Raw genomic sequence first — 24867 nt, 5'->3', positions numbered from 1 at the left:
ACGCACAGCCCATTTCCAAAGGTCTCGGTCCGTAGTCATCGCCTCGGTGAGGCCCAATGTACGAAGGTCTTGCCTCACCACCTCAGCCCAGGTCTTCCTGGGCCTACCTCTTCCACGGGTTCCCTCAACTGTTAGGGTGTGGCACTTTTTCACGCAGCTATCCTCCTCCATTCTCACCACATGTCCATACCAGCGCAATCGTCTCTCTTGCACGCCACAACTGATGCTTCTAATGTTCAGCTTTTCTCTCAAGATACTTACACTCTGACGGGTATTCACATTGACATTACACATCCAACGGAGCATACTGGCTTCATTCCTTGCGAGCTTACGTATGTCCTCAGCAGTTACAGCCCATGTTTCACTGCCATGTAGCATGGTTGTTCGTACGCATGCGTCATACAGTCTGCCTTTTACTCTGAGTGAGAGTCCCTTTGTCGCCAGCAGGGGTAAGAGCTTTCTAAACTTTGCCCAGGCTATTCTTATTCTAGCAGCTACACTTTCAGCGCACCCACCCCCACTACTAACTTGGTCGCCCAGATAGCGGAAGCTATCGACTACCTCTAGTTTTTCACCCTGGAATGAGATAGAGGTTGTTTCCTGTTTGTTTGCAGTCTTTATTGCACCTGAACATCTGCCACAAACAAAAACTAACTTGCTAGTTAACCTGCCTTTGATGTTGCTGCACCTCTTATGTGTCCATAGCTTGCACCGGGTACATCTTATAGAGTTACTACCTACTCCTTTTCTACATACTGAGCAGGGCCATCTACCTGAAGGGGTTTGTGTTTTATCTACCTTCCTACTTATTAGGATTTTGGTTTTAGCTAGGTTGACTCTAAGGCCCTTCAATTCTAGACCTTGCTTCCACACCTGAAACTTCTCCTCTAGTTCTGATAGTGACTCCGCAATTAGGGCAAGGTCATCAGCATAGAGGAGCTCCCAGGGGCAACCTGTCTTGAACTCCTCTGTGATTGCCTGGAGGACTATGGTAAATAATAGGGGGCTGAGGACGGAACCTTGGTGGACCCCTACCTCTACCCGGAATTCATTGCTGTACTCATATATATATATATATATATATATATCATCATCATCATCATCATCGTTTAACGTCCGCTTTCCATGCTAGCATGGGTTAGATGATTTGACTGAGGACTGGTGAAACCGGATGGCAACACCAGGCTCCAATCTAATTTGGCAGAGTTTCTACAGCTGGATACCCTTCCTAACGCCAACCACTCAGAGAGTGTAGTGGGTGCTTTTACGTGTCACCCGCATGAAAACGGCCACGCTTGAAATGGTGTCTTTTATGTGCCACCCGCACAAGCCAGTCCAGGGGCACTGGCAACGATCTCACTCGAAAATCCTACGGGAGCCAGTCAGGCGGTACTGGCAACGGCCACGCTCAAAATTGTGCATCTCATGTGCCACCCGCACAAGAGCCAGTCCAGGGGCACTGGCAACGATCTTACTTGGCTTGCCGGGTCTTCTCACGCACAGCACATCTCCAAAGGTCTATGAACAAAAAGATATTGGTATATCTCATGAACATGTCTAATCTCTTTTTCTTATCACCAGATTCACTTGAAAATTCACAAACGTATTCCATGCTCAAACTTAAGGTTAATCATTGCTTACTGTAACTTATATTTAGCTTTGAACTTTAATTATATAAACAATCACGTAGAGGAAAGAAACGAAAAAGATAAGGTTCATAATTCCAATATAAGAATTTAAAATTCCTTATTTTTAGTCAAAACACATACACACACAATTGAGGAGTAATTATATGATAATTTTTGAGGGTTTTGAGTAATTATATAATAATTTTCAATAGGTGCAGGAGTGGCTGTGTGGTAAATAGCTTGCTTACCAACCACATGGTTCCGGGTTCAGTCCCACTGTGTGGCACCTTTGGCAAGTGTCTTCTATAGCCTCAGGCCAACCAAAGCCTTGTAAGTGAATTTGGTAGATGGAAACTGAAAGAAACCCATCGTGTATATATATATATATATATGTGTGTGTGTGTGTGTGTGTGTGTGTGTGTGTGTTTGTCCCCCCACCATCGCTTGACAACCGATGCTGGTGTGTTTATGTCCCCGTAACTTAGCGGTTCGGCAAAAAGAGATTGATAGAATAAGTACTGGACTTACAAAGAATAAGTCTTGGGGTTGATTTGCTCGACTAAAAGCAGTGCTCCTGCATGGCCGCATTCAAATGACTGAAACAAGTAAAAGAGTTATAAGAAAGGCTTGAGAAATGCCAGAAAATTTAGTGGTATTGATTTTTCAAGTTATCTTGGTAAAAATCAGCATTTGTATCTCCCCCATTCCCCAGTTTAAAAATTTCCTTGTTTGTTGACAATGTAATTAGATCACTTTATGGAATTTCTTCAAATTAAGAATTATAGTTTCTGACTTTAACAAAATTAAATGCTTTTATTTTATTTTTGAGCAGTTATTGTTGTAGGAAGTAAGTGCTACAGTATCACAGAGAACATGCCTCGTAGTATGTTTTTTTTTTCTTTTTCATTTTGGTTCTTTATGCTTATACATGAAGACACATGGCTTTGTGGTTAGGATGTTGCACTCATGATTGGAAGGTTGTGAGTTTGATTCCTGAACTGGGCAGTAAGTTAGTCTTTGAGCAAAACACCTCATTTCACATTGCTCTAATGCTGTGTGGGAATTGGTGTGTCAAAGAACAGTCCCAACATTTCCTCTGCGTGTCGTTAAAGGCAACTAAAAGAGGTTTGCACTCCGACCTTGTAAAACCTTCACCAGCAACAACTATCCAAAGAAAGACCCGTGAGTGGTGCAAAGATGTCATCTGCTAGGGTTTGGGAATTACCAACATGGTAGATGCAGCAGTGTGCTGTTACAGCACTTGTGACCCCCCCCCCCCTCCCATGTTACTAGTACCACTGTATGCTTTGAAATCTGCTGAGGTCAGCTTAGCTTTTTATACCCTCTGGGGTGGGGTGGGGGTGTCAATGGTTTCAGCTAATCCCACTCCCCATCAAAATTGTTGGCTTTGTTCATAAATTAGAGACAATCTTGTATTTAGTTTGATCCTTAATCCGACTTCAAACACTGTTGTCTTTTGTTCTTGGCTTGACATAAGTTACCTGTAATATAATATTACTTCAGTAGATTCGCTAATTGCCTGTGTGGCTAAGACGTTTGCTTTGCAAAGGCAAACAGGTAGTTCCGGGTTCAATCCCACTCTGCAACACCGTTGGCATGTTTTCTCTCATTGCCTCAGATTCACTGATATTTTACGTATGGAACATCATAATGGAAACTGTGCAAAAGGCCAGTGTGTGTGTGTGTGTATATATGAGAGTCTGTTTTTGTTTTTGCTGTTTTGGGTGTTCCTTGGGACATTTTTCTATGATGAACCCTTATTTTCATGTTTGAATCCCTAGCTGCTGAACATTTTCGCTTGTGTGATAAGTGTAGGCATGGCTACAGGTGCAGCAGTTGTTATGTTGTTAAGAAGTTAGCTTCTTAACAATATAGCCATGTATTGCTTTGGATTCAGTTCACACTGGTTGGCACCTTGGTCAAGTGTCTTCTACACTAGAATTTGTTTGATGGAAACTGAAAGAAGGTTATCGTGTGTATATTAGTGACAGAGGCAGTATTACTACCAAGCAGTAATATTTATCCCCACTTAAACATGGATGTTCGGTTAGAACAAACTTTATTGCAGTTTCTCTCATATATCTATATAAATAATTGAAATTGAACCAAATTCGACGACTGGCACCCATGCCAACCTTTCCTTCATTGGACACTAAACTCTGCTTGCAAAGACCTGTTGGGGCAAGTGAAATCGAAATCGTAATTGAACCAAATTCGATGGCTGGCACCTGTGCCAGTGGAGCGCTGACAGCACTGTCGGAGCGTGATCATTGCCAGAGCAACTGTCTGTCTGGCTTCCATGCTGGTGGCACATAAATAGCACCATTTGAGCGTGATCGTTACCAGCGTCGCCTTACTGGCACTTGTGCCGGTAGCACGTGAAAAAACATACGAGCGAGGCCGTTGCCAAAGCTGCTGGACTGGCTCCTGTGCAGGTGGCACGTAAAAAACACCATTTTGAGCGTGGCCATTGCCAGTACCGTCTGACTGGCCCTTGTGCTGGTGGCATGTAAAAGCACCCACTACACTCTCGGAGTGGTTGGTGTTAGGAAGGGCATCCAGCTGTAGAAACTCTGCCTGATCAGATTGGAGCCTGGTGCAGCCATCTGGTTCGCCAGTCCTCAGTCAAATCGTCCAACCCATGCGAGCATGGAAAGCGGACGTTAAACGATGATAATGAAGATATATATATAGATATAAGACGTAATTAGGATTCAGTTGAATTAGGTACTTCAGTTGAGGCACCAAGTCAGTCCAGTATTGCCCTCATAGCAGCTTGAAGTTAGATGAATAAAAAGCAAATAAGTCACAAGGATGGGCGGGTATTACTGCATTACAGCCATTTCAAGTAGTTCCGTTTAATTGATCAATGCAAACATTACATCAATTTGTTAAAAAATTATAATGGAGTATCCTGTAGGTTGGAAATCTATATGAGAATGGAGGAGAGTGGTTTATTTCAAACTGATGTAATGTTTCCATTGATTGATTAAATGGAGCCACTTGAAACAGCCGTAATGCACTGTTACCTAGACATCCTTGTTACTTATCTGCTTTATTTATATATATATATATATTATACATAGATACAGCATGCGTGACTGTCTAATTGAGACATGCTTGTTCTTTTCTTTTTATGTTTTCTTTCTCCTCATCCCTCCCCTCTGTAGAAGAACATAAGCTCATAACATTAGACTTCCTCCAGTTTTCCTGAGTGTTAACCTAATACACATTATTTTTTTTTTTTACCTCATCTTTGTGTGTGTGTGTGTGTGTGTTTTTTATTTTTTATTCATGTATTATATATATATATATATATATATATATATATAAGTTCAAAAAAACAACAAAGTGAGGACGTGATACGGATAGTGTTATTGGACGCTCAGGAAAGGAAAGAGAGAGTGTATGACGTTTCGGGCGTAGCCCTTCGTCGGAAAGATGGAAAGTTCGGAGAATGGAAGAACGGAGAAAGAGGAAAATGGTACCGATGCCCATGAGGTTACATTGTGATAAGGCCGGAAGTGGAGGTGGTGGGGGAAAAGTTCTTTCTAAGACAGGAGAGTGAAAAAGGGAGATGAATATCAGTGCGCGTGCGAAAGTCTGCGAGTGTGTGTGTGTGATAACAGAACGTGTGTGTGATAACAGAACGTGTGTGTGCGTATGTATGTGTGTGTGTAATGTGTGTATGTGTTTGTGCCTCCTTGTCTTCACTGCATGGGATAGTTATAAAGTGTGTTACTTCCATACAAGCAAAGTTCCTTGTTTCTGGTCATTCATGGGGTAATAATACCTTGCTGCAAACGAGTGAGACTTGAAGAAAAGAAGGGAAATTGTCTCAACAAATTGTCTCACTCCTGCAAGCATGATGGTAACAACGATTAGCGCATAAATGTTACAACTGGTCAACCCTGATGTCACGGCAAAGAAACGTGGGGTCAAGTATACATATACAAGTGCACACGCACACAGATGTAAAAGGTTTTTGCATATCAGATTGAATTAAAAAAGAATGGTCACCTGAATGGCTTAAGTATGAGACAATTGGCTAAGGTACTGTGGAATCAAACATGAAGCCATGTGGTTGTGTAGCGTGTGTGTGTCTTCCTCTTACTCTTTCTTTCTTTGTATGTATACATATATGCAAGCACGCACGCACACACGTATGTGCAAATATGTACATATGTGTGTATTGAATGATTGCTTGATAGTACATGGCATGCTATACAAGCTCAATTGACTATTCTGTGATCAGAAACATGAAACATATAGCTTTCATTTAAATCCTGTTTATTATATTATACACACACGCACACGTATATACACTGTGGCACGTAGAGCAAGTGTCTTCCGCTGTAACCTCGGCTGACCAAAGCCTTGTAACAAAAACTGAAAGAAGCCTGTTGTATGTGTGTGTGTGTGTGTGTGTGTGTGTATATATATATATATATATAAATAAGGATAAGATCGATATTTAAAATAATTTTAATATATATATATGTGTGTGTGTGTGTGTGTGTATGTATGTATGTATGTATATATATATGTGTGTGTTTGTGTTTGTCCCCCCACCATCATTTGACAACTGATGTTGGTGTGTTGACTTCCCTATAACTTAGCTCTTTGGCAAAAGAGACCTATAAAGTAAGTACTAGGCTTACAAAGAATAAGTCCTAGGGTTGATTTCTTTGACTAAAACCCTTTAAGGTGGTGCTCTAGCATGGCTGCAGTCAAATGACTCACACATGTAAAAGAATAAGAGAACAACACAGCTGTCCACATGGGATAATTCATGCATCAAAGTATGAACAAACACAGTGAAACTTGCCAAAATCATTATAACTACTCATTAGTATTCAAATTTTATAGATACAGTAACACACACACGCACACACAATTGCATATAAACACTTACATAAATGATAGATGAGTGTAAAAAATTAAGGACTGTTTTGAAGGGCAAATTCATCATCATCATTATTATTTAACGTCCATTGTCCATGCTGGCATAAGTTAGATGGTTTGGCCAGGACTGGCAAGCTGGAAGGCTGTACCAGACTCCTGTCAGATTTGGCATGGTGTTCTATGTCTGGATGCCCTTCCTAATGCCAACCACTCTGAGAATGTGATGGGTGCTTTTAGGTGCCACTGGAACAGGTACCATTTGTATGACACCAGTATCTGCCATGACTGCTATTTCACTTGGCTTGATGGGTTTTCTTCTCAAGCACAGCATAATGCCAAAGGTCTTGGTCTTTTATCAGTGCCTTCGTGAGGCCCAACATTCAAAAGGTGCTTTTCACATGCCACTGGCATTGGCCACCTTGCTGCCATGAGGCCCAACACTCAAAAGCTGCGTTCTACATGCCACTGGCTCAAGTGCCAGCATTGGCCACAGCTATGATTTCACTTGGCTTGACGGGTCTTCTCTAATATGGCATATTGCCAAAGGTCTGTCAGTAGCCATTTCCTCCATGAGGCCCTACATTCAAAGATTGAAAATAAGTAAATTCAAGTAATAGTTGGTTCAGTGCTTAAAATGGAAAAAAATTACAAAGCATGATTTTTTTTATTGCTGTTTTCAAAATCTTTGTTTACAGTGTTTTTAAAAACAATATTGAGGATTTTTTTTTCCAGATTATTGTTGATATATATATTTATTGAATGATTTAAATTATCTAACTTTAAAATCTAAATATACCCTATAAGAAATAAGCTGTCTTATTTCGGTTTCTTTATCTCAATACATATGTGTCTGTACATGTCTACATGTGTGTATATATATATATATGTAGAGAGAGGGAGAGGTATATGTTTGTTTGTAAGTACACATGTATGTGTATGCACATTGTACTTGTGTGTTTTGTCATTCTGCCCCTGTAGGTCTGTACACTGAATATAATATATATATATATATATGTCCCACCCATGCTATCATGGAACACTGATGTTAAATTATATATATATCCACTCCATCATTTTTACATGTACAAGATAAACCCTGTTCTATTCAACACTCTAACCCCTATTCTTGTAGCCTTTAACTCCACCATTCAGCCATTTCACACCTATTTACTGTTTTAATTTGCAGCTATAATTAATGAAATTAAAACCTGTTACTACAAAACTATTGCCAGTCACCACTTCCTCTCCTCTAAGCTATGCCATACTTATTAAACACCCTCACCAACTCTTATTTACCATTGATTACACCTGCTCTTGTTCATCATTCACTACATTCATACCCTGTACACATTTGACTACATCTACCCCATATTTATGTCAATCCTTCACTCTCTCATCACCCTCTTGCAACGTTACCTATTCCTGCTGATTCTGTTGGTCACATGCTACCTTTTATGTAAATCTGCACACGAAAATATGTGTGTGTGTGTGTGTGTGTGTATATATATATATATATATATATATATATATATATATATATACACATACACACACACACACACACACACACACACACTCAAAACGCTTAGTTTAGAATAGGGGCAGCTGATGAAGGAAATATTCTCTATGTGGCCTGTTTGTTTTCTGTGCCCTGTTTATGTTCTGTTTTTCATTTTGTCCACGTTTTTTGTGACGTCCTGTACCCAGATATGCATCTACATGTACATATATATGCATATACTCACATATTATTTGTATTATATATATATATATATATATATATATATATATATGCACATACATACACACAGACATGTAGTTGTGCTTGTGTATATACTCAGCAATAAAGGGTTAAGTTTTCTAGATTTCGCTTGAACTAAAGCTTCATCCACCATTAAAATAGAATTCCTTCACAAGCATTTCTGAGATAAGTTTTTGTCCCACAAGTAGACAAAGTAATGCAATCTGTTTCTTCTTCTTCTTCTTCTTCATCATTTTAACATCTACATTTCCATGCTTTGAAAAACTTCTTAACCAAACTGCCACACCTGCATCTCTCTCTCTATCTCTCTCTCATATATATATATATATATATATATATATATATATATATATATATATATACTTTATTTAAAAGCAGCAGAAATATAACAAAAAAACCGTTACTCTGAGTTTCATGTTCCCGTTCATCGGACAGTTTTGTTAGAAACGGTTTTTTTGTTATATTTCTGCTGCTTTTAAATAAAGCATATTACTCTACCTCTGGTATTTGAGTACTCTTTTTTCCACCTTGTTGCACATTTCATGCGCTTACTCCGGTATATATATATATATATATATATATATATATATCACACGCACATATGTATTTTGATCTTTAATACACAGCTGATTTTTAACATGTTACTCAGTGAGTCTTATAGATTTTAAATAAATTTGGAGCTGATATAATTCTTTCAAGAACCGCAGAGCTCTATAGATCTGGCGGTTTCTGTAAAGTTAAAAGAAAAAAAAATTGTCTGGCGCTAGGTAGGATAGTTTTGTCACTGATAACTTTTCCTTTGATGCTTATTCCTCAAAGCTAAGTGGAACTAAAGTATTTAGAATTGCTTTCTACCATGATAAAATATCTGAAGGAGATTTGAACTTGTAATCCAATACATATTCACCTGGCCATTTTGCTTCTTTTATAGTCTTATTATGGCTGTTATTGATCTAGAACATGGCTGACCAACTTGAGGCCCACAGCCCACAGACTTTTATCTTTCTGTCCAGTTAATACTTTCTTGAAATGGGTTTATTTAAACAAACGTTTTAAAAGATTTTATCAAAAATTAGAGATTGAAATGAAAAATAAAAAAGAAAGATTCAACTGTTTTTGCAACGATAATATTTTGTGTTAAATCAATGATCATTCATTCATTATTGTAATGATAGCATGAGAAAGCAAAATGCTTTCAAATCTGTCAATATACAAGCAGCCCTCAAAAATCTTTCTGTGATTAAAGTGGTCCATAATGTAATTTGAGTTGGCCAGGCCTGATCTAGAATACACTTGAATGGTTCTGTGAATTTAAGAATTTGCCTATGATTTGTTGCTCAGTTACTGTCTAACCATAGCAGCTCAGTTGTGTGTTGGAGATTAAAGCTTGATCCACAGTGAAATGATGGTAGTAAGGATGTAAATTCATATCAGCAGTGTAGCTCTTTGTGTAGCCTACATGTTAAACAAAAAGAATGCTGAAACACACATAACCAGCAGTAGCTATCTGGTATTGCTTGGGTTAATGAAAATTTTTTACTTTGCCATAATCAACTGCATACAGCAGACATGGTTGTGTGGTTAAAAGTCTTGTTTCCCAACTGTGTTGTCTCCTGTTCAATCCCACTGTGTGACACTTGAGCAAATGTCTCCTACTATAGTCCCAGACTGACCAAAGCCTTTTTTTTGTCCTCCATCTACTACTTCTTTTATTACTATTCTGTTGTTCTTTTATTACTATTCTCTTTTTGTTGTGCCAATCATTACCTACTCTCTCTTACCTTCCCTCCAGTTTGTAGTTACCATCAGTTATCCTTCTACCCTTATGAACTATTTTCTAAGTCTTCTTCTATCCCTACGTATCTCTAGTCATCCCTCACTCTCCCCCACTCTTAATGCATCTAACTACCACTTACTCTTCTTGTACACACCTGCGACCACTATCCACTATTCCTACCAGTTTCTGTTCACCCTCTTGTACTTTGGGATCTCATCCTAATACCTTGCCATTGTCTCTCCTCTCTGTCTACTAGAGTCCTACTCAGTTGAAGGGTGTCTTATCCTTATGAGATACATGTTGACTTCACCAATGCTGGTACCATGAAAAATGTACTTGGTACATGCTGTAAAGGTTTTTGATGTTAGGAAGGGCATCCAATTGCAGAAGCCATGCGAAAGCACTTGTTGGAATATGATTCAGTCCTCTGATTCATTGAATCTTATACCAGCACGGAAAACATACTTTAAATGATGATGATTGTGTGTGTGTGTGTGTGTGTATGCAAACCATAAAATGTCAATGTATGAGAGGTGAATATATTTAATCACTTGTAATCCTTAGGGTTACAGCTGTTTTGCAGCCTTCATCATGTGGTAATAGTTTCCTTGTATAATAAATTATTTTTATATGTCTGCACTAACGTGCCTGTTATGCAGTGCAATTGTATGTTTACCAATTGGTGCAGATAGAGAAAGCTAGCTCATCAGATCACTAAAGTATCATGGTTATACCAATTCTTCCACCCTGAAATTCTTATTATATAATGAAGGCTGCAAAATGGTTGTAACCCTAAGTGGTTAAGTAATAAGAGGTGACTCTTATTACTTTCTGACTTCTGATGGTTTATATACTCACTTTGAAATAATTTCATTGATCAGATCTGCATTTTAGCTACATAGAACTCAGCATTATAGCTTTCTAAATTGGATTACTAAATGGTCTGCTCGCCATATCTGTTAGAGGAGCTTTCTGTGATAACCACATGATTCTACGATTTCATATATTACACTTCAAATGTGTGTGTGTGTGTGTGTGTGTGTGTGTGTGTGTGTGTGTGTGTGTGTGCAGTCATGGCTGTGTGGATAGGAAGTCTACTTCAGAATCTTATAGTTAAGGGTTTAGTTCTACTGCTTTATCACTTTCAGCTTGTGCCCTCTACTATATCACAATTCCTTGTGAGTGAGATTGGTCAACAGAAACTGAAGAACTCCCATCACATATGTATATATATATTTATAGATGTGTGAGTGAGTTTGTATTTCCTCTTGTCTTTGTGAGTGTTTGATATTTGTCAACAAAGCCTCATTTTCTTCACGCAAGCAATGTCATTTGCTTGTAGTCCTCTATAAAAGTATATCTGGGCTTCAGGACACGTCTTGACATGTTGCACAATCTTTGTAAACAAACAGCTCATTCGTGTTGTGTGATTTATTTCCAGTTACCCTTGTAATCCTGCCCCAGCTGTTCATGGTTCAAGTTGGGGAGATTGTCACATTAGCTTAGAAACAAGTGGAAGTTGGTGTCAGGGAGAATATTCAGTTGCAGAAAGTTCACCCTAATATAGTCTTGTGTGGCCCATGCAACCATGGAAAAGTAAACATTAAAATAATGGTGATAATTATATACTATACTAATACAGGTGTGACTGCGTGGTTAAGAAGCTTGCTTCCCAACCACATGGTTCTAGGTTCAGCCCCCCTGCGTGGCACCTTGGGCAAGTATTTTCTGTTATAGCCTTGGGCCAACAAGGCCTTGCGATTGGATTTGGTAGATGGAAACTGAAAGAAGCTCGTTGTATATGTATGTATCTTTGTGTGTGTGTCTGTATTTGTCCCCCCCCCATCACTGCTTGACGACCAATGTTGGTGTGTTTATGTCCCTGCAACTTAGCAGTTCAGCAAAACAAACTGATAGAATAAGTACTAGACTTACAAAGAATAAGTCCTGGGGGTCAATATGTTCAACTAAAACTCTGTAAGGCGGTGCTTCAGCATAGCAGCAGTTAAATGAAACAAGTAAAAAAAATGAAAAAGAATTAAAATAATGATTACATACTATACATATATATATATCATATACTTTTACAGAGTGTACTAGTTGTGCATGTGTTTTTTGTTGCACCAGCATTAGTGAGGTTACCGTGTAATTTGCAAGATTAAAGATCCTTTGCTTGAGACGGAGAATAGGAAATGAAAAGATCACTTTATGCAAGGTGTTTGGAAGGTCCTGTATAATGAGAGGAGTAGGAAAAGTTTGTTGTGAAGGACATTTATAGCTGACTATTTTGCATTTTAAATACATGGAGGGAATAGCTGAAATAGTGTCACAGGGAGAATTAAATCCAGTGACAAGGCTGATGTGTGCAAAATAAATAGGAGAAAATGTGAAGACTGGCAAATTGGTGGGGGTGGGAAAGTGTGAGAGTGAGGGATGGATATAAACATGGTGTGAGGTGATGGTCAGATGTATTGAGGAAATGAATGTGGTGAGTGGTGAAGGAAGAGTAGGTGAGGGTGATTGATGGCAAACATGAATTGAGGGATGGTAAGAATGATGGACGGGTAGATGTTAATTGGGAGTAGCTCAGAGAAGGGGAAGAGAGAGAGAGAGAGAGAGAGAGCATGGATATGGGCAGTACAGAAATGCTGATGTGAAATGGTTTGTAATAAATTCTAATAGAAGATGAATGGTGAGGTTCAAGGCTGTAAGAGTGTAGTGGGGGACTCCGAGTTATGGATAAAACTGAGATGGGATAGACAATAGTAAAAAGTGAGGGTAAGTATAGATAGATGGGTGGCAAAGAGCCTGATTGGGATCCAGTTGTCTAGATGAGAGGGGAAAATAGATTTGACAAGGATGCTGGGGGAGGGAAGAAGGGGCAGTTATGTTTATATTGTGCATCCGTGTGTTCATAATCTTAATTGTGTACAATAATCCCTCAACTATTATGGGTGCTATGTTCCAAAACCTCCCACACAAATAATTAAAATCTAAAAAAATATAAATACCTATTAGCCACAGAAACCCCATGATATAAATTTACATACATTTGCCAGAAAAATCTGCAATGTACTGAGTGCGCTATAGGTGAACTGCAATGTACTGAGTGTGTGATAGGTGAACTGCAATGTACTGAGTGTGTGATAGGTGAACTGCAATGTACTGAGTGTGTGATAGGTGAACTGCAACGTACTGAGTGTGTGATAGGTGAACTGCAATGTACTGAGTGTGTGATAGGTGAACTGCAATGTACTGAGTGTGTGATAGGTGAACTGCAATGTACTGAGTGTGTGATAGGTGAACTGCAATGTACTGAGTGTGTGATAGGTGAACTGCAATGTACTGAGTGTGTGATAGGTGAACTGCAATGTACTGAGTGTGTGATAGGTGAACTGCAATGTACTGAGTGTGTGATAGGTGAACTGCAATATGGGGAGGGATTACTATACATACTCCTTGTTCTTTCTGAACTTCAGTCATGCTGTGCTACCATTGCTGAGCAGGTTTTCTCAAGCAGTGCATTTTGTATCAGTCCTTTGTCATCTCTACTGCCAGTCATCTTGGTCCTGTCATCTCCATGCTGCTCAAAATCATGAAGTCAGCCTTCACCACTTCATCCCACCTCATCCAGAGTCCTTTCCGTAGGTTCTGTGTACTGGAAGTGATAGACACATCTTTATGCGACTGTCCTCATCCATATGCATCACATGACCAAACAAGTACATTTCATTTGATTCTTCTTCTGAACAGTTTTTCTCTTAACACATTTGCTCATTTGTATTTCATCATTCATGAACATTGACATTACATGTCAAAGTGAGCACACTTGCTTCATTTCTTTCTATCAGGTTCTCTGTGTTCAGGGCCTTCATCTCACTACTATATAGAATTACCATTTGCGTACAAGCACCATACAATCTACCTTTCACTCTGAGAGTTAAAAACCTTTTATTGCCAACAAAAATAATAGCACCCTGAACTTTCTCCAATCTGTTCTTACTCTGGTTACTATTACTATTTAATTGTCCTTCATCACAGTTAATTAGCTCAGCTAGGTTATAGAGACTATCTACTATCCTTGTGGGTAACTGAGAGCATCTATATCTCATCTTAGTGTTAAACTTCCTGTGTTTTCACTGTACAAAAGGTGCGGTGGAATCTGCATTTGGTATGTGTATTGAGCAAGACCATTTCCCTGATAGAAGCAGGGATCTGTCCGTTTTCCTTCCATGAATGAACGTTCTTTTCTATAGGTCAGCTGTAAGAATGGGGTCATCAGCATATAATGGTTCCCATGGATGACAATGATAATTAGAAGAGGACCAAGTACTGGTCTCCAGTAGACCTCTTACTTGCACACTAAATTTGTTACTGTATTCATTGTTAACTTTCACATGCTGACAGCACCCTGTGCAAGGTTTGTATGAAACTCACAAGCCACTTGTCCACTTCCAGCTTCCTCAGGGACCACCAGAGTGTAGAGTAAAGGACTCTATTGAAGACTTTCACCAGATCATTGAATGTTACATGCTGCAACTTATCTAGCTAAATACTTTTCATGTAGTGTCTTATCAAGAAGATGGCATCAGTAGTATTTCTTTCCGGCACAAAATCAAACTGGATCTCATCTAAGTTAACAATCAACTGATAACTCTCTCTCTCTGTGACTTCCATAACCTGGTCCAATAATTTGATAAATATAAATATGGTTGTGTGTGTGTGTGTGTGTGTGTGTGTGTGTGTGTGTGTGTGTGTGTGTGTGTGTGTGTGTGTGTGTATCTATACACACACACAGAGGTGAGCACGTAAGGGCAAAACAAAGTGGGAAAAATAGTACTCAAATATCAAAAAGGTAGAGTAATATGCTTTTATTAAAGCTGTAAAATTTTCACAAGATTGTTGCTCAGTTTCATGTTCCCATTCATTGGACAGTTGTGATATTTGGTTATATGAATTCCTTAAGAATCAAGGCACATCAACATGTAAGATGCTAGAAAATGGCTAGGTATGAACAGAGAGAGCACATAGTGAAATAAAGCAACATTGTAGACTTCAAGTACTGGCGGGATACTGTTGATATGCAAGTACCAAATCCAATTTGTAACCACTGATCCGACTCACCAGCAGAGCATCGGTGCAGCATAAGCATAAAATAGTGAATACAAATGCTGGCATTTATAATTTACGACTTGTTTCAGTAGAATTTTATGTAATATAGTTGCAAAAAATTACATCATAATGGACATTCCACCATCATCAGATAAAATTGTAAACAGTCAACTTGGATATAGCTACAATTTGTTGGCCTAGTCCAGTCCGACAAATGATGGCTACATCCAGGTCAACTGTGTAAAACTTTACCTAATTTTACCTGATGATGGTGGGGTGTATATTATGATGTAATCTTTTAAGAATATATTAAATAAAATTCTACCAGAACAGCTGTTGTAAATTTTAAACATCATTCGTGTTAACTATTTTATATATATATATATATATATATATATATATATATATATATAAAATATGCATATAAATAAGAATGGCTGTCAGTTTTGTATGACCTGTTTCAAGAACAAAACAGAAAATCCATGTTGTATTGAATTGTAATTGTCTATTATAATTCATTTGTTTATTTATTGCATATCCCACAATGCAAGTTGCTTTTGAATTTGGTGTTGTGTAGCACTTGTCATCTTGTCAAAATTATTCCAATAATTTTGAAATGGGATGAAGTGAATCGTATATATTGATTGATATTTTTTATTGATCGATTATTTTTCTTTCGTGTGTTCCATACAAGCCATTTGTATACTGGCTGCTAACAAGTTATTGACCATAATCTGCATGACCCCCATATACGTATATATATATATATATATATATATATATATATACATATATATATATATATATATATATATATATATATATATATATACATATATATATATACATATATATATATATATATATATATATATATATATATATATACATATATATATATATATATATATATATATATATATATATATATATATATATATATATATATATATATACATATATATATATATATATATATATATATATATATATATATATACATATATATACATATATATATATATATATATATACATATATATATATATATATATATATATATATATATATATATATATACATATATATATATATATATATATATATATATATATATATATATGAATGATATGTCCTCTTCTTCAGCATAATTGTTTTAACACCTGCTTCTCTGAGCTTCGGTTACATACAATTTGTTGATGTAAATTTTTTTAAAAGCTGGTTGTCCTTCCTGTCACTAACCCTCTCCTGTTTCCAAACCAGACCATAATTCTCCGCAGAAGATTGGAAACAAATATTGCCACTTCTGGCAGTATTTGTTTACATGTATCCTGAACATTGAAACAAGGAGACACAAACACAATGGGCTTCTTTCAGTTTCTAATTTCTCATATCTACCCACAATTCTTTACTCAGCCCAAGGCTGTAGTAGAAGCCACTTACCCAAGGTACTACACATCAGACTAAACCCAAAACCATGCGGTTATGGACATAACCATATCTATAATGTATATTTATATATATTTTCATATACATACATCATCATCATCATCACCATTATTTAATGTCTGCTTTCCATACTGGCATGGATTAGATGATTTGACTGGAAATGGTAAGCCGGAGAACTGCACCAGGTTCCAGCCTGAATTTGGCATGGTTTCTACGGCTGGATGCCCTTCCTAATGCCAACCACTCTTGAGAGTGTAGTGGGTGTCTCTGACATGTGTGTGTGTATATATATCATTGTTTTAATGTCTAATATGCATTGGTCAGATGATAACTGTGAAGTAAATTTTCCTGGAAGCAGATGCTCTTCCTGTCACTAACCTTTTATCCGTTTCTGAAGAAATTGATAATACTTTTAGTCTATTGAGCAAGAAACAACCTGGCTTTGCTTTTGCTGAGAATTACTAAGAAATGGGACTGTTTTGTTTATAATGAGCATATATCAAAACAAGATATTTATACTCAGTCATGGTCGTGCTCACACATATACATGCACACACAATGGGCTTTTTTCAGTTTGTATCTATCAAATTTCACTCACAGGTTTATCTATCAAATTTCACTCACAGGTTTATCTATCAAATTTCACTCACAGGTTATTGGTCAACTTTCAGCTATAGTTGAAGACATCAAACAACAGTGTCAATGTAGTGCAAATGAACCATCAGCCAATGGTTCTGAAGCCTGTATGAGATGCAGTTTGGCTTTGTGCTGAGAAGTACTTCTGATGCCATGTTCTTTGTGAGACAACTGTAAGAGAAGTTCTTAGCTAGGAGACAGCCCCCAGTATTCATTGATCTTGAGAATGCCTTTGAATGAGTCCTTGCTGTGTCATCTCAGAGTTACAAAGGATGCTAAAATAGCCGAATGGCTTTTGGGAGTTGTGCAGATACTTTATAGAAAAGCACTTATTACTAATGAGTTGAGTAATGGTTTTAGCTTGTAGTACCGGAAGAACGTAAGTTCACAGTCCTTTCCTGTCTGTTATAGTTTTTCCAAAGCAGATTAGAACAACTTAAAACTAGCTGTTTATGGGAACATCTGTATGCTGATGACCTAGGTCTTATAGCAGAATCTGTGAGTGGTAATTTTAGAGGTGAAAGCAAAAACCTAGAATTGGTGGGCCTTAACTCTTTTGAAACCAACCCATGATCCAAACTTTCTATATAAAGTGATCTAAATTAAAGTTTACCATTAAGATTCCTCATTAATTTATGTTCCAATTACCAGCTTAGTAATGACCAAGATATTTTATCAAATTCTTTATTATTTTTGAAATTAATTGAAGCAAGTGCAGTGTTGTTCAACAGAAATATGGTAAGAAAAGGGTTAAGGTGAAATAAGCAAAAGCAAAAGTTTTAGCAAGTAGGAAGTAAAATAGTCTGGAAAATGTTTGTACTTGGAAATGTTTGTACTCAATATGCATTAAAGGAGTAGGTAGCAATATGATATGGTGTGCTTAGCAAAGAATGGGTGTATAAGATGTGGGAATCATCTGCAAGTTAACAGAGAAGGTAGATTCCATATGCAGAGCAGGTGCACTGGAACTGTAATCATTGGGTATTTGAGAGAATCTATTTCCTGAATGCTCTCAAATGGCTCTCTAAAAGTAGTTGATATTTCGTTACACAAGTGGCCTAATTAGCTGTGGAAGCAGATGTCTAGAAGAAGTGTAGTAGCAGAGTAAGAATGGGTTGGAAAAAAATGTTTAAGAGAGCTGGCAATAAAGAGCTTTCCCCTTAGTGTGATGGGCAGATGGTATTGATTCCTTTGCGTGGGGTACAACGATGCATGGTAGTGAGATGGGTACCCTGAATTCAGTGGACTGGTAAAACCTGACAAAAAATGAAGCAAGCATGCTTTGCTGATAGTGTAACATCAGTGTGCTGAATATTAGAGGAATCTAGTGTGGTATGCAAGAGAAATGGTTGTGCTGATAGCAGTATGTGGTTAGTATACACCAGTGGTCCTCAATAGGGGTTCATATGGCCCTTTAGGGTCCCTTTAAGATTTAATTGTTAAAAATTATGTGCAATGAATCAGTTATACTTCTACTGTATACAAAATATTTTAACATTTTTCTTTTTTGCAATCCCTTATATTTAATTCTAAAAATGTAATGGAATTTTTTTAAAACTTCAAATGTCTAGGGAGGGGGGGGTCAGTAGTGTAAAATAGGAATCAAAGGGGTAGAAAATGGTTGAGGAATACTGGCATAGAGAATAGCAACTGTATGAGGAAGTGTTGAGTGTTCAAAATGAATTGAACATGTGGAAGAGGGAAAACGAGAAATACTTGAGACAAAATGGTGAAGACTGATCTCAAAGTGCTGCATTTGTGTGGAAAAACACTGGTGATAGCCAGTGCTTGGCAAAATCTATATTAAACTGAGAGCAAGGAATGATGGAGGCTCGGAAATTCTTAGCCTTTCACACATTATGTATCTAAGTCACCATTTGCTGCCCCTACTGCTTACTCGATATCCTCAAATATCTCACCCCTTTTTATTCAAAGTACCATACCGTCTGTGACTTAATTTCTCCTGCCTCTACCACCATCTGTAGCTTGCTGCCCCTCTCTCCTTCCAAACTGCACTGCTTTTAGTAACGAGGGATTCCAGCAGATCTCTTAATACCTGGTACACTTCAATCTCTTTCCTCATATACTGCTTGTCAATGCTTCCTTCCCACCCCTCATGTTAACTCCTTCACTGACATCTATAATTCTTACCAGCTAACATAATAACCCTTTTTATGCTGTTAACCTCCACCCCTTTTCCCCTCTGCTATTCTTTATTGGCATCTCCATCTTCGTTGGTGTCTCCTGCATTGCAATACCTAATACAAGTTGCAATAGATCTGATGGAACCCCAATACTCTTTTCCGCCACCCCCCACCTCTCTCTCCCATTCCCACTCACCTATAAACATGTGCTACCTGCCACTACTCCCCCTTCTCTCACATCTTTATTGATATACTTTACTCTGCTAACTTTACCCTTCTATATTACTAGCCACCACTTCCTTTTTCCCCAGGTGTCACTCATTATTGATATATCTACCACACACTCTTTCTACTAACTGTTTCTATAACTTTTTCATCATTTGTTCTACCCACTGAGTTTTACTATCTTTCATTACACCCTGCAGTTATGGCCTCTCTTACTGTCTGTCTCTTTTCCTTACAGTGTCTCCCATTTATCATTCCCTCCATACTGTCGCTTGATTGCTCTGTCCCCTGCCCCACTCCCTCATAATTTTGCTTCTCACTCTTTCTCTGCGCCTACTTTTGTTAATTTTCTGCACTCCTTTTCTACCTTATCTGCCTGCCTTGAATGGATACAGCATACAGTTGTGAGGATCCCTTATTCTTTTTCGAAGTACAAGGAAATTTCACTAGTGATGATGCCACTATAAAATCCACCCAATATATTCTGTCAAGTGACTGGCACAACAAAGGGTTATGGATCGACTCTTTTACTTGTTTAAGTCATTTGACTGCGGCCATGCTGGAGCACCACCTTTTAGTCTAGCAAATCGACTCCAGGACTTATTCTTTGTAAGCCTAGTACTTATTCTATCATTCTCTTTTTCCGAACCGCTAAGTTATGGGGACGTAAACACACCAGCATCAGTTGTCAAGCGATGTTGGGGGGACACAGACACACAAACATATACACACACACACATACATGTACATATATATATATATATATATATATATATATATATATATATATATACACACACATATATACATATATACGATGGGCTTCTTTAAGTTTCCGTCTACCAAATCCACTCACAAGGCTTTGGTTGGCCCGAGGCTATAGTAGAAGACACTTGGCCAAGGTGCCACGCAGTGGGACTGAACCAGGAACCATGTGGTTGGTAAGCAAGCTACTTACCACACAGCCACTCCTGCGCCTATGTTATCAAAGCCATGACAACTTCCCTAGTGTTAGGGTGCTGTGGTAAACTTCATGAGCAGACAAAGTCTCTTACCATGTCTTGGACCATATAACATGTCCAACCCATGCCATCATGGAAAGTGGATCTGCAGCCAGGAAGTCAAGGTAAGATCAAGTCTTACCTAATTTCCTGTCTGTAGTCTACTGTTTGGTCAATGATGGAGCCCAGTAGTTTGGACTTGTTGACTGGCATCATGTCATGAACTGCTCAGGATTTCTACTATCAGCCATGATATGATCTTGGTCTTCTTTGGTGCTCATCTGAGGTTGAAACTTGCTAACTTTGTCAATCAGTTCCTGGAGTTCATCTGGAATAGTGGCAATCTGCAGTGTCATTAGCATAACAAACAAAAGTTATATAGCTGCTGCTTGTGGATTCAAATAAGATCATCTGCTAACCTCTACATCATCTCTTACTAATAGTAGACAAAGTAGACATGTGAAACATGACACCCTTGTTGATCTCCTTTGCTGATGCTAAGCATAAGTTAACTGCTGGACCTTCATCATGTGTAAAATAACTCTCTTGTCGTGGAATGCTAGACTTGGTTATAAGCTTTTGTTTTATAGTTTATGAATGCAGTGTACAGTGGAACATTATGTTTGCTGGCTTTTTGGATGAGATTCTTCATATTAAGACCTGGTCCCTCTTGCTCAGCCCTTTATGAAACTCCATTCACACTCCTGTGGACTGTTCTTCAGTAGTCCATTCCACCCTGTTTAGCATAATTTCCAGCAACATCTTGCTTGTGCTGCTATGGTGTAGTGTTCCGAGCATTCAACTGTGTCTTTTTCAGCCTTAGGTAGTTCAACTAAGTCTGCTTGCCTGCAGTCTGCTGGCTGTTTGCCTATCTCACAGATATTATTACACAGCTTGGTGAGAACTTTTGTCATCATGTTGTTTGTTTTCTGTAACTCTGCAGGAAGGTCATTGCCACTTACTGCTTTGTTATTGGGTTGGTGCCGAATTACTTCCCTCAATTCCTCTTTCAGAATTTCTAGCATACAGTGCAGCATGTTTCTGCTATAGTTACAGTTTGAATCGGAAATGCCCTGGACATCCTGATAGTATATAGTATTCTTCCTACCCACTCAGATAATCCTTCAAGTCTGTTAGCTCTCTTCATACTTAATGTTGCATTGATTGGTTGGAAATTTTTTCCTAAATTTTTTTTAATGACAGTATTACCTATTGTAGTGTTATGGTGAAAATCTTCCTCTTTTTTCCCTACACTGCCTTTCCAACCATTAGGCCCTTTCCTGCCTAGATTGGTATTGTTTTGCTCTAAGATGCTTCATATCTCTGCTTAATCTCTTCTGGAGAAAATTGTGTAGTCCCGAATGAGTGCCTCCTGTCCATCAGCCAATTAGTATCTTCAGTTGATTAGATTTCTTGGATTCTTTACCTAGTATCTTTTCTGGTGTGGTCTTGACCTCTTGAAATTCCCAAACAACTCATTATAGCAATGTTCCATTCCAAACAATTATGGAATTTGTTAAATTCTGTAGCTTTGGGGGTTGTCTGAGGACATCATGATTAAGCTTTATCTCTCTAGTTCTGTTTTCTCTTCTATTCAGTACTTGTGATAAAAAGGTTGTTGTGGCAGCAGACAAGGTATTTCCTTGTGTGGTACTGAGTTCTCAGGCTCTAATACCCTCCACTAAGGACTTCCCTTCTACAATGGTACTAAACCCTGCTGCAACTATCACAATATCTCGGCTTGGGCAGCCATAGTGGGTGTCTTGCACAAAGCAATAGTAAGCCCCCATCTCCTCATTTGTTTTGTTGTAGGTAAATAAACCTGGATCAAAGAGAGATTGAATGGTGGAGCTTTTCAAATATGCATAGACACCCGATTATTGACTCCCCTGTAGGAGATTCAGCTTTTTATGGCATTCTTAGAATGGACTACACCACTACCTCTGTACCAATTCCTTTCAGAATAATGAGCTAGCTTGACCTAATGTGCCAGGTCTCTGTCAAACGCATTGTTTCATTTCCTCACCACTTGGTGAAGTGCTTTGATATTCCCTATGCATTTATGTGTTGTGTGCCTTAGGTTATCCTTCTGAAGGCTTTCTTATTTTTATTAGCACCAATCCTTCATGTGATAAAGTTTGAGGTCATTTCAACATTAGCTGCAGCATTCTTCATAGCTGACCCATCTCCAGTAGCCCATGTGATGGTGACCTCCACTTCCTGAAGGGCCTAACACTACTATGTATCTCTTCATATGTTCACCAGTTCGTCTTTTCTTTTTCCAGAATGAATAGAGTTGGTGAGACCCAAGTTCTCATCAGGCCTGATTTAAGTTTTGGTTGACACCCTTAGCTTTCATTTCTTTACAGGAAGTGGGCGGGGTTTATGCTTGTTGTCCTTCTCTTAGCCTGGCTGCTTTTGCCCAACTCTAACTGCTTTCCCAGTTATACTGCTGATGTAACAGTTGACACACCAGTGCCTTCTTTTAGAGACATGCTTTAACAAAAGTTGAGACGTAACTTGCTTCCTGTGGTATTAGAGCATGCTAGACAGTAACCTGGGATTTGTAAGACCCCTCAGCATTGCTAGACAGTAACCTGGGATTTGTAAGACCCCTCAGCATTGCTAGATAGTCATGGGCCCTGTATTAGGTTCGTTCATCTCTTTGATAGTTATTGTTTTTGTACTGGAAACTAGTTTAGTTGCTAATGTCCCAACACTGCAATAGGCTGTACCAGAAAACTACATCTTACTTGTGGTACTTACAAGTGACCTGATGCATATATACACACACTCACACTCACTTGTGATATATACACAAACTCACATGTGTGTAAGTTTGTGTGTACGTACGTGCATGCATGCATATATCATCATCATCATCATCATTTGTTTGTTTTCCATGCTGGCATGGATTAGGTGGTTTGATAGGTATCGACAATCATGAGAACTTCACTGAATTCCAGTGTCTGCTTTAGCATGGCTTTGATAGCTGGATGCCCTTCCTAATGCCAACCACTTCACAGAGTATACTGGGTGCTTCTCTCGTGGCACCGGCACAGTTAGGATTGTTATGTAACTCACAAGATGCCTGCAACTGAGGAGATGGCTTTATTCCAGGTGTTGAGAAGTTAAAATATTATAGAGGGACAGGAACAAGTGTCTTGCAGAGGATGAGATACGTGGCTTCCCCAGCTGGCAAGAGAGAGAGGTAATCGGGGTACAAGGTTCTCAACCAGGGTCCATATAAGATTTTCTTGTTAAAAATTGTCTGCTAAATTGGTTATTCTTCTGTACACACAATATTTTAACAATGTTTTTAAAAGCAATTCCTAATATTTAATTACAAAAATATAATAGGAGTTTTTTTGACATTGAATGGCTTTGAGGGTCCACACAAACAAAATAAGAATTGGTGGGGTCCACTGGGCAAAAATGGTTGAGAACCACTTATACAAAGGATAAGAAAAGTTGTATGGTAAGTTCTCAAGTGTGTGAGAGGAGAGTGATACATGGTTATAGATGGCAGTAGAGGTGGTTTTAGTGAATGGAGCACTCAAGTGAAGGTGTGATCAATAGTAAATTTTTGGGGTAGGGCTGAAGGAAATATGATTGGGTCAGGTAGGAGGAGATGCATGGAGGTAATAAAGGGCTCTAGTGAGGAGACTAAGTGTAGGTGAATAGACGGTATCATTTTACAGTACTTGAATGAATAATGTTTTAGCTAGTAGAGTGACTTAAGGATCGACAGAGCTTCCTTTTTTAGACATGACCCCCCCCCCCTTTGTTTTGTTTGCTGAGATGAAACGGTTCTGCTCAAGCATGACGAATTGCCAATCATCTGGGTCTTCTGTTTTGTCCTTTGTGAGGCTCATTTCAAAGTCAGTTTTGACTTCTTGTCTCACATCGTCTAGGGTCTCCTTCTTCTTTAGATTCTATCCCTGTTTAGCAATCATCACTTCTTTATCCAGCTGTCTTGCCTCAACTAACATTTCAACAATCTCTCTACGCTATCCTTTCATTCTACCAATATTGATCGTGGGGGCTCTGAGGTTATGGACCTTCTGAAAACTCTTGCCAACGGGCAGTGAGTCCTTGCACATGCTTGATGAAACAGGTAGTTGTTACTCAATGAATTACTATTTCCTTCAATCCTGCCAAACTTTTAGGGACAAGCAGATATATGTATATTTCTCCCATGCCCCAC

The 24867-nt window shown here is 38.4% G+C and overlaps 1 protein-coding gene across 1 annotated transcript in view; it reads left to right on the top strand.

The window, feature by feature from the left end:
* The window catches only part of LOC106874694 (ubiquitin-like protein 3), an 81392-nt gene that overhangs the window by 53680 nt on the left and 2845 nt on the right, over nucleotides 1-24867 (top strand). The window lies entirely within an intron of this gene.

Source organism: Octopus bimaculoides, chromosome Z (assembly GCF_046866305.1).
Source record: "Octopus bimaculoides isolate indiv1 chromosome Z, ASM4686630v1, whole genome shotgun sequence".
In the NCBI taxonomy this organism is placed as follows: Eukaryota; Metazoa; Mollusca; class Cephalopoda; order Octopoda; family Octopodidae; genus Octopus; species Octopus bimaculoides.
Note: the sequence above shows the minus strand (reverse complement) of the source record. Positions and strands in the feature narration are given on the sequence as shown.